At 48.2% G+C, this 11,500-nt stretch overlaps 1 long non-coding RNA gene across 1 annotated transcript; it reads right to left on the bottom strand.

Moving 5' to 3' along the window:
- Window positions 1-532: 532 nt before the first annotated feature.
- On the bottom strand, window positions 533-8,928 carry LOC139437242 (uncharacterized). Its single transcript, XR_011646985.1, has 2 exons — window positions 8,231-8,928; window positions 533-2,367 (listed from the first exon to the last, which is right to left on the bottom strand). It is a non-coding gene; the product is annotated as an uncharacterized lncRNA (long non-coding RNA).
- Between the last annotated feature and the right edge of the window lie 2,572 nt (window positions 8,929-11,500).

The following is an 11,500-nucleotide window of genomic DNA, read 5'->3' on the forward strand; positions in this document are numbered from 1 at the left end:
TTTACAGATTTTCCTTGAATGAGCAACACACTATGGCCCTTGACAGCATCTTTTTTTTTTGTAAAAATTCTCAAGTATCCTCTGCCTCTCTGGTTTTTTTGCCTAGCACGAACAAAAAATCATTGTAAATAGAAATGGTCTTAAAAATTCCTCACATGTGTCATGGATCTATTCTTTGGAGGGCAGGGGGAAACAGGGCAAACAGAATGAGTTGCCGCAAATGTGCTGATTCATTTGTTCCCGTCATTTCAGCCCCAGCCCCAAATGGCTCCCTGCCTCTTTTCCTGCCTTCTGTTCACCACCATCACCACTGCATTATTCTCTGGGGGCTGTGTGTTTCTTTCCCAGCGGTTGTTTGTAATGGGAATGCTATTTAAACAGAATTCATTGTCATTCAGGCTTCCTTTGTTTTAAGTAGGCTGCTTCCACTTCCCAGCTCTGTCGAATTTGATCCCCTCAAGGAGAGAACTTTGAGGTTATGTAGTGGAGAAATTCGGATAGGCGCGGTTTCGAAGGCCAGGACACGAGAGAATACTGAGAAGGAAGTTGGTTTATTTCGACCGGCCGGGCTCGGCGGACTCTTGTCCTAACAAAAACCGAGCCCCGAACAGCCTTTTCCAGACCCTTTTATACAGAGGATATAGGATTAGGAAGACTAACAGTGATGGTAAACAGACCTTTGGTTAGGTTCTTCAGATCTTAGTATCAGATAGGTTATTTCCTCCAGGTGAGTTACATATTCTCCACATCCAAGCCAGTTTGGATTAGCATAGCTCCACATTGTCTGGAGGCAGCCCTGAATACACATTCAGTCTCACATCCCTTCTGAACATTCAAAGACTGTAGGGCCTTTATTACTTATTTGGCCATCTTGGAGACTAGGTACTCTTGGAAATAATTTTGATTTTAATGCACAGGCTATATCATATTCCCCCCTTTGAGGCCGAGTTTAAGTTATTAAACTTCGGCATCACTATTGTCTGAGTCCCTCTGGACTGGCTGGTATGTATATAGAGCCATGAGATGGGCAGCTGTTTGCCTTTTTACTACACCATCTATTAGGGTGCGCATTCTGCTTATGATGAAAGGAAGGAGGCATGGAAGGATGGTGCATGCTCCTATGAAGAGGGCAACTATTCCCAATAGAAGCTTGAAATTGTTTACTATTGACTGCCAGCTTCCAAAGGGGTTATTTATATTCCAGCCATTCCAGGTTTGCACTGGGACATGAGCAATTTTTACTATATTGCTTGTAATTTCATCAATAACCTTTCCAGTGTTATCTAATTCAAGGCAGCAGTTAGAGAGATTGAATTTTCCACAAACTCCCCCTTCAGCTGCCAAGAGATAGTCTAGGGCAAGACGGTTTTGATAGATGGCATTCCTGAATTTAGTTTGCTCTTGGGCTAGTAAGTTCAGTGCATGGGCAGTTTCATTAGTTATTATTTCTACCACCGCTTGTAGGCGGATGATTCGGTTTAACATATAGATAGGGGTTCGGTAACCCCACATGCCATCCTCTGCCCAAGTTGCTGGCCCATAGTATTGGATTATACGCTCAGGGGGCCATTCTTTACCTCCCCAGGTAATGACAGCCCTTTTTTCCTTTATGTTTTGATACACTGGCTGGCTTAGCTCTTTCCCTTCTGTTAGGGGAATGAGGAAGAAGGAGGGTTTTATTGTACCAAGCATACAAGTTCCACACCAGTTTCGTGGCAGTTCTCGGAATGCAACTTTCCATTTCGATTAAGCACTCTTATTTCCCATTTACGGGAGACTGTTGGGGGTCTAGGATCATAGCAGGTTATTTGGCCAGATTCATTACAGACACTATAGGAGGTTCCCTGAAACTGACAGGTGGTTACCTGGCCCTTGCAGGTGTAATGACTATGATATATTAATGTGGTGTTGACATGGGCCCCTGTACGCACCTTTTGAATACATGGCTCACATTCTGTGGTGTCGACCTGGGACCAGGGGAGGTTTAGGGCTAGAAGTAGGAAAAACAGGCAAAGGGGCATTGCAACAGATTAAACCGGATTCCTAATCTTCGGCTGTGCGTAGACCAATCAGCTTCCGGGTGTGATTGGAGCAGAGCTCGGTGTTCCCTCCTCAATCTTCGGCCGTGCGTAGACCAGTCAGCTTCCGGGGTGTGACTGGAGCAGGGCTCGGTGTTCCCTCCTCAATCTTCAGCCGTGCGTAGACCAGTCAGCTTCTGGGGTGTGACTGGAGCAGGGCTCGGCGTTCCCCTTTTTCGCAAGATGAGTTTGGTTGGGCTGTGGGTATCTGGAACACAGGTCCAGGACTCTGAGGCAGCTCGCTTGACTCGGCTATGGTGAATCCACGGGATGATTTCAGCCACCTTAACTGCAGTGGGGGTGGATAAAATGACAAGATAGGGCCCTCGCCATCGAGGAGTTAGTGGAGCTGACTTCCAGTCCTTGACCCAGACTGCATCTCCTGGCTTGTACGAGTGTACAGAGCTGCTTAAGCTAATGGGGGCCCTTTCTTGAACCCAGTGATGCAGGTTATGTAGGGTTTTTCCTAAGCTTATCATCTGCTGAGCTATTGATAAGTTCCCTCTTTCTCTAAGATCCCCCTCTATATTTCTGATTAAGGGAGGAGGCCTCCCAAAGAGGATCTCATAAGGAGTTAGGCTTAGTTTTCGGCTTGGGCTGGCTCGAATTTGGAGGAGAGCACTTGGAAGTACTTGCACCCATGTTAACCCAGTTTCTTGGCAAATCTTGGCAATATAAGTCTTTATTGTACGATTCATTCGCTCTACCTTTCCTGAGCTCTGAGGATGGTAAGCGGTGTGCAGTTTCCATTGGATGCGCAGTGCCTTTGCAATCTTTTGAGTGATTTCAGAGACAAAGGCTGGTCCATTGTCAGAGCCAATTGAGAGCGGTAGCCCATAGCGAGGAATAATTTCCCTAAGGAGAACCTTGGCTACTTCTTCAGCTTTTTCTGTTCGAGTGGGGAAGGCTTCCACCCAGCCAGAAAACGTGCAAACAAGGACTAGGAGATATTTATAGCCTCCAGATCGTGGCATTTCAGTGAAATCAACTACTAGATCTTCGAGGGGCATACTACCAATTCTCTGGACCCCTGGGGCTGTTGTGGGCCCCTGACGAGGGTTATTCTTTGCACATGTCACACATCGTTGGCATACAGCATGGGTGATAGTGACTAGTCTTGGGATGTAAAAGAATCTTTCTAACACTTCCTTAAGATGAGTTTTTCCCAAGTGTGTATTCTCATGGTAGTCTTGAACTACGGCTGCTGCTAATATTTGTGGCACAACTATTCTGTGATCAGGCAATGTCCACCATCCATTTTCCCCTTGTGTCCCGCCCTCAGAGAGTATCCACTCTCTCTCAGCTTGAGTATATTGTGGCTCTCGGTGACTCAGAGGCTGCGGGGCAAGGACAGGCAGTGTATGCTGGATGTTCTGATAATTAAGGGGTTGAGGAATGAGAGCAGCGGCCAGGTTTTCAGATAGGGATCCCTCCCGCGCCACTCTTTTTGCTTCAGCGTCTGCCCTCCGATTTCCCTGGGCAATGGGGCTGTGGCTGGTCTGGTGTCCCTTACAGTGCATTACAGCTACTTTGGCAGGCTCCCAAACTGCATCTAGTAGCTCCAGAATCTGTGTGCCGTATTTAATGCTCTTGCCTCCCGAGTTAATGAGTCCCTTTTGTTTATACAAGGCTCCATGCGCATGCAGGGTAAGAAAGGCATATTTGGAGTCTGTGTAGATGTTAACCTTGACTCCGGCTGCAAGTTGCAAGGCTCGGGTGAGGGCAATGAGTTCAGCTTTTTGTGCTGATGTGTTATTTGGGAGGCGCTGTGCCTCTACTGTGGTCTCAGATGTTACTACAGCATATCCTGCTCATCGATTGCTGCCCTGCATAAAGCTACTCCCATCTGTAAAAAACTCCATGTCAGGATTTGCCAATGGCTGGTCTTGAAGGTCTGGCCTGCTGGAATATACTTCTTGCAATGTTTCCAGGCAGTTATGGGCTGGAACCCCTGGCTCTACGGGTAGCAGGGTGGCTGGATTTAGGGTTTTTACAAGTTCCAGCTGGATGGATGGGTTTTCACATAATAGAGTCTGATATTTAACCAGGCGGCTGTTAGTAAGCCAATGTGTTCCTTTGGCTTCTAAGATTGTGACTACTGCATGTGGAACCCGGACAATAATAGGCTGCCCAAGAGTCAATTTTATAGCTTCTACTGTAAGCACGGCTGCAGCCGCTACAGCTTGCAAACATGAAGGCCATCCCTGGGCTACAGTGTCCAGTTGTTTAGATAAATACGCTACAGGTCTTTGCCAGGAACCGAGGTATTGAGTGAGTACTCCTACTGCTATGCTTTGGCGGTTGTGAACATAGAGGTAGAACGGCTTACTGAGGTCCGGGAGTCCGAGACTCGGTGCTTCCATTAGAGCTTGTTTGAGAGCAGTGAAAGCATTTTTCTGTGGGCTTTCCCAGAGCAGGGGATCCCTATCTCCCCCCTTTGTGGCTTCATATAAAGGGCGCGTGAGAACCCCAAAATTGGGGATCCAATTGCGGCAGAATCCAGCTGCCCCAAGGAACTCTCGCAGCTTCCGGCGAGAATTGGGCTCAGGAAGACTACAGATCGCTTCCTTTCTCTCAAGTCCTAATTCACGGCGCCCCTGTGTTATTTTGTAACCTAGGTATTTGACCTGAGGTAGGCAGATTTGGGCCTTTTTCTTAGACACCCGATAGCCCTTCTGCTGTAGATGTTTTAAAAGAGCATGGGTTCCACCAGCACAGTCCTGATAGGTGGAACTTCCGAGAATGAGGTCATCTACATACTGGAGAAGAAAACAGTTATGGCTTTCTGCCTTAAAGGATTTGAGATCACTGGCCAGGGCTTGTCCAAAAATAGTGGGTGCATTTTTAAATCCCTGAGGCAATCGCGTCCATGTCAGCTGCTGCCTTTCACCTGAATTTGGATTTTCCCATGTAAAGGCAAAAATCGGCTGACTCCTTGGTGCTACCCTAATGCAGAAGAAAGCATCCTTAAGATCTAGGCATGAGAAATAGATTGCCGATGCTGGTATTAAGCTGAGCAGAGTATAAGGATTTGAAACTGCAGAATGAAGGGCTACTACTGCCAAATTAACTGCTCGTAAGTCCTGGACTGGGCGGTAATCTCCATCTGGCTTTTTAACTGGGAAGAGAGGGGTGTTCCACGGAGACTGGCACGGCTTCAATATGCCCTCACTCAGCAATCTCTGAATATGTAGCTGGACCCTTTCTTGCGCTTCGCGTGGAACTGGATACTGCCTTATGCTTACTGGACTGGCTGTAGGTTTATTTCAATAATAACTGGAGGAATGTCATGTGCCATCCCCATCGGGTTCCCCTCTGCCCATACTTCAGGCACATCTTCAAAGGGGAGCTGTGTGGCCATAGATTGGCCAGTCTCACTCAGGCAAAACAGTCTCCATTCCTCCTGCAGAGGAAGGGTCAGCGCTACCTTCAGAGGGTCTTGTGGCCCCAAGATCAGTGTGGATTGCCCTGTGGCACTAAAGGTAATTTGAGCCTGTAGTTTTGACAGCAGGTCTCGACCCAGGAGGGGGACTGGGCACTCCGGAAGATAGAGGAATTCGTGAGTGACTTCCCTTCCCCCAATGTTGCAGGTCCTGGCTTGAAGGAAAGGCCGTTGGGCACTTTTGCCAGTTGCCCCTACGATATTGGCTTGCCTTTTTGATAGAGGCCCAACTGGCTTGGTCATTACAGAATGTTGAGCCCCAGTGTCAACCATCATCTGTATGGTGCGGCCCCCAATTTGAACTCCGACCATAGGCTCCTCGGGGCCAAGGGAATAGGAGCCCGGTCTGTCCTAATAATCTCTAACAGAGTCCTCCATTCCTGCCAGCCCAATGATCTGATTTGCAGGTTTCTTCTCTGAACCTTTACGGTCGCAGCGTTTGGGTCGTGATACCCCACTGGCCTTTCTGGCTAATGCTTTGGCTGCAGAGGCAGCCGGGTCAAGTGGCCAGCTAGGACACTCTCGCTTCCAATGTCCATCCTCCTTGCAGTATGCGCACTGATTTCGCCCTAGACGTGGGCCTTTCCCTCTCCTTGGGGCTGGGGCTTGCCAAGTTACCTTCCTTGTTACAGGAATGGACTTTTCCACTATGGCTGCGGCCAGAAAATCTGCCTTTTTCCTCATCTTCCTAATTTCCTCCCTTTTTGTTTCTTCATCACGGTTGACATAAACCTTAGTAGCTACTTCCATGAGCTGAGAGATATTCATTCCAGCAAACCCATCTAATTTCTGCAGCTTTCTCCGAATGTCAGCCTGTGACTGAGCAACAAATGCTGCATTTACCATTGTTTGGCTCTCAGGAGCATCTGGGTTAAAGGGCGTGTATACACGGAACGCCTCACACAGTCTCTCATAGAATTGAGCAGGACTCTCATCTAGAGCCTGTAGAATTTGACTGGTCTTTGCCATATTCACTGCCTTGCGGCTCCCCGCCTTGAATCCTTCAACTAATGCCCTATGGAATGTCTCTAGTCGGTTGAGCCCGACAGCACTATTTGGATCCCACAGGGGGTCCTCTTCTGGGAACTGCATGCGGGCATATTGATCACTGTCCAAAGTTCCCTCAGGTGGGTGCTCTCTAAGCCAGGCTAGCGCTCCCTGTGTGACCCGCATTCTCTCCTCAAAGTTCAATAAAGTCATTATAAGTTGTTTACAATCAGCCCACGTGGGTCTGTGGGTCTGTATGATAGACTGGAAAAGGTCTGCCATGGCCTGAGGCTTCTCCGAAAATGGTGGGGTGTGGCTTTTCCAGTTAAAGAGATCTGTCGTAGTAAAGGGCTGATAGATAAATGTCCGGCTTCCTCCCTGAACCTGGCCATCTGCATCGTAAAAGATTGGGGCCCGGGTTTCACGGAGCGGGAACTGGAAAGCAGCCTTTTCCCCTGCTCCCTCTGCCCCCGGGGCTCCCTGTGGTTCGAGCTGTAATCTCTTAGCGTCTCCTCCCTGACCGACCCGCAGCGCTGCTGCGGCGTTGCCAGAGGCAACTGGCTGTAAAAGCAGCTGGTCTGCATTTTTTCTTGCCGAAGGTGCCAAAGACCGCTGCGGAGACGGTAAAAGCTGCTGTGGGGATGGCGTAGGGCTCTCAGGTGCAGATGGCAATAAAGGCAACTGCGGGGATAGTATAGGTGCCCTCTCTGATGGTGACAAAAGCAGCGGCGGGGATGGTGAGGATATCGCACTTCCCTGTGCGGATGACGACTGTGGGTCACTGCTTAGGGAGACTAGCTCATTTTCATTCCTTAGTACCGCCGGGGGCGGGAGTCATCGCATAAGGCGGTGGAAATTCAAATTCATCTGGCCCTTTCAAAATGGGCGGATTAGCACTGGACTTGGGACGCACTTCCTCTGTGCCCTTTGCACGGTGATTGTTTGGTTTGGTCCCTGGGACGGCACTCCTCGGTTTCTGCATTAAGCAAATTCTAGCTTCCTTAGCCATGCACTTCCTTAACCAAGGTGGGTTTTGGCTCACAGCGTTTTCCCAAGCATCAATGTAGGGGAATTGGTCCGGATGCCCTGGATTTCCAGTCACTGCCTCGTGGACTTTACGGATGATCCGGGGATCCAAAGTGCCCTCCTGGGGCCAGCCCATGCCGAAAGTTGGCCATTCTAACTCACAAAGCATCCTAAGCTTTCCTGGCTGAAACCTTATGCCGTACATCTCTCCCTGGAATGCACGGGGGAAGTTTTCTAGCATACATCCTAACGGGGTTTTACTGTGTGTGTTTCCCATTTCCACCCTGTGCCGGCGGTGTACAACAGTCACTCAAGCCTTTCGCTTCGTCCGTCTCCGGCCGCGTCCCTCGCGGGAACTTTCAGGCGCCTCTTAACCTTAGCGGATCGGTATAAGCCCCCGATATGGAAGAGGGTCCCTTTGCAGGGACCCCCCAGACCGCCCTTGATCGTATGAGGTCGCCACGGAACCGCGGATCGGGACTCCGCACTCGCGCCGCAGAAGCAATTTTCCGCGTCTCACTCAGTCGCCACAAGCACACGCACACAACCACCCCCCTTTCCTTTCCTCGGACCTGAAGAGGAGACGGCTTCCTCCTGTATTCTCAGGAGTACTAGGGCCTCCTCTATGAGAGTTGATCAGACTCCCTCCTAATTTCAGAATTAGGCCTTCCCTGCACTATGCCCCCGGGGGTCTTACCAATCCGACGTGTGGAGCTCCTTGCTTCGTTCTCAGGGTCTCTCAAACCTCCCGGTGTCCCCGGCTCCTCCGGAAGGGCTCCAGCGAAAACCACAACCTCTTTCTGGACTCAAATGGGGTGTCCAGGGGCGCCCAGGGCTGGGCTTCGCCCGGGCCCTCCCGGCCTCCCCGGAGACGTCCGGTAGGGGCAAACAACTGTTGCCGCCTCTGACCTTCTCAGCGCCCTCCTGGCTGGCTCGCCAGAAATGTAGTGGAGAAATTCGGATAGGCGCGGTTTCGAAGGCCAGGACACGAGAGAATACTGAGAAGGAAGTTGGTTTATTTCGACCGGCCGGGCTCGGCGGACTCTTGTCCTAACAAAAACCGAGCCCCGAACAGCCTTTTCCAGACCCTTTTATACAGAGGATATAGGATTAGGAAGACTAACAGTGATGGTAAACAGACCTTTGGTTAGGTTCTTCAGATCTTAGTATCAGATAGGTTATTTCCTCCAGGTGAGTTACATATTCTCCACATCCAAGCCAGTTTGGATTAGCATAGCTCCACATTGTCTGGAGGCAGCCCTGAATACACATTCAGTCTCACATCCCTTCTGAACATTCAAAGACTGTAGGGCCTTTATTACTTATTTGGCCATCTTGGAGACTAGGTACTCTTGGAAATAATTTTGATTTTAATGCACAGGCTATATCAGTTACTCTCCTCATTTTCCAGGTAAAAAAAAACTGAGACCAGAAGAGGGAACTGATGGCCCAAGGCAAAACTGGAACTGGACGTGAACTCTCTTTTTTTCTCTGGCATACAGACAGAATCATTGTATGAGAATCACTCGGAGAAAGGAACACGAGTCTTGAGGTTTATATGTAGAACTAATATAGCCTGTGCATAAATTCAAACTTATTTTATATCTAAATATGCCTAGAAAGCCAATTGAGAAGTATAAACTCTATAGGCTTTGGATATTGCAAGCCAAATGTGTCTAGTCTACCTGGAATGTGGGGGGTTTGTGCTAAAAGCTTACCTGGAATATGGGAAATGTAGGTTAAGTCAAGCTTACTTGGAGGAAATAACCTATCTAATACTCAGATAAAACACTTGAAGAAACTAACAAAAAGTCCTTTTACTTACAAGCACCGTTTGACTCTCCCCCTTCTTATTTCCTCTGTATAAAAGGGACCCAAAAATTCTATTTGGGGCTCGGTTTTTATCAGGACAGGAGTCCGCAGAGTCTGGCCGGTTAAAATAAGCCATCTTCCTTCTCAGAATTCTCGCGTTCTGGCCCTCCATACCGCGCACACCCGACTTCTCTCTGCTACTACAGAACTAAGATGCCTGTCTCCAAACTTGAGGCTTTTCATTAACTTCTTTGGTGCCGACCTTGAGCAAAGTAGAATGCATAGGAGTATTTGTTAACTATTAGAGTAGAAAACTAACGAGGATTTAAGTACTACCTCAAGACATTTTATTGTAAAAACATGATTCTACTCTATTTTTCAATGCAATCACCTCCTGACTCAACACATTTATTCTGGTGATGGACAAGCTTTCTGTTGTTATAAAGGAAAAACAGTATGTAGTTAAAAATTGATGGGGAGAAGGAAGGGAGAAATAACAAGAGAACTTCTTCATGCTTGAAGGAAGAAAACCTTTGTGCAGAAAACTGGTATGGAGACCCAGGGCAATTCATTTCACCTTGCTTAACCTCAGTTTCTTCATCTTTAAGAAGAGCTGGTTCTAAGTGTGATCCTGGGCTCAGCATTATCACCCTCACCCGAGAGCTCTTTAGAAATGCAAATTCTCAGCCTCCATCCACACCTAGGAATTAGAAACTCTGGGGGTGGAGTCTACAGTCTGGTTTAACAAGCCCTCCAGGAGATTCTGATGCAAACTCAGAAAAAAAAAAGCTCCGTAGCCCCAGATGCCCTGAGCTAAGTTGTAGAGAACCCAAACAACTAGATCTGCTGGCCTCAGAGGTCAAGTCCAGATGGTAAGTCTGTGATTCTGAGATTCCTCCTGATTTTGTACCTTTTACCTTGCATTTCTTTAGCAATTTAACACTTTTTGTCAGTAGAAGTCCAGTAATGGCTTGCCTTTCATATTGCAAGGTGGTCATATAAAAGACCTTCCAGGGAAGCAGACTTGGCCCAGTGGTTAGGGCGTCTGCCTACCACATAGGAGGTCCGTGGTTCAAACCCTGGGGCCTCCTTGACCCATGTGGAGCTGGCCCATGTGCAGTGCTGATGCGGGCAAGGAGTGCCGATCCATGCAGGGGTGTCCCCTGCGTGGGGGAGCCCCATGCGCAAGGAGCGCACCCCGTAAGGAGAGCCACCCAGTGTGAAAGAAAGTGCAGCCTGCCCAAGAATGGCGCTGCACACATGGAGAGCTGATGCAGCAAGATGACGTAACAAAAAGAAACACAGATTCTGGGTGCCGCTGATAAAGGTAGAAGTGACCACAGAAGAACACACAGTGAACGGACACAGAGAGCAGACAACTGGGGTGGGGGGTGGAGAAATAAATAAAAAATAATTCTTAAAAAAAAAAAGACCTAGCAGGGATGCCAACATAATGGAAACTACTGAAAATCTAGTTTTAGATCCAGAAAAGCCACTGTTGGCAGTTACACATGATGAGTATCTTTTTTTAAATTGAATATGTATCTTTATTTTTTTTGTTTTTATTCATTTTTTAAATATTACATTAAAAAAATATGAGGTCCCCATATGCACCCCACCCCCCTCACCTCACTACTCCCCCCATAGCAACATTCCCCTCTGTCATCATGACACATTCATTGCATTTGGTGAATACATCTCTGAGCACCGCTGCACCTCATGGTCAATGGTCCACATCATAGCCTACACTCTCCCACATTCCATCCAGTGGGCCATGGGAGGACCTACAGTGTCCAGTAATTGTCCCTGCAGCACCACCCAGGACAAATCCAAGTCCCCAAAACGGCTCCACATCTCATCTCTATTTCCCATTCCCCACACTCAGCAGCTACCATGGCCACGTTCTCCACACCAATGCCACATTTTCTTTGATTACTAACCACAATAGTTCATGAATAGAGTATCAGTAAGTCCACTCTAATCCATATTCTATTCTTCCTCCATCCTGTGGACCTTGGATTGGTTGTGTCCATTCCATATCTATGTCAAGAGGGGGCTTAGATTCCACATGGATGCTGGATGCAATCCTGCTTTCAGTTGTAGGCACTCTTGGCTCCATGGTGTGGTGGTTGACCTTCTTCAACTCCATGTTAGC

Source organism: Dasypus novemcinctus, chromosome 2, assembly GCF_030445035.2.
Source record: "Dasypus novemcinctus isolate mDasNov1 chromosome 2, mDasNov1.1.hap2, whole genome shotgun sequence".
Lineage (NCBI taxonomy): Eukaryota > Metazoa > Chordata > Mammalia > Cingulata > Dasypodidae > Dasypus > Dasypus novemcinctus.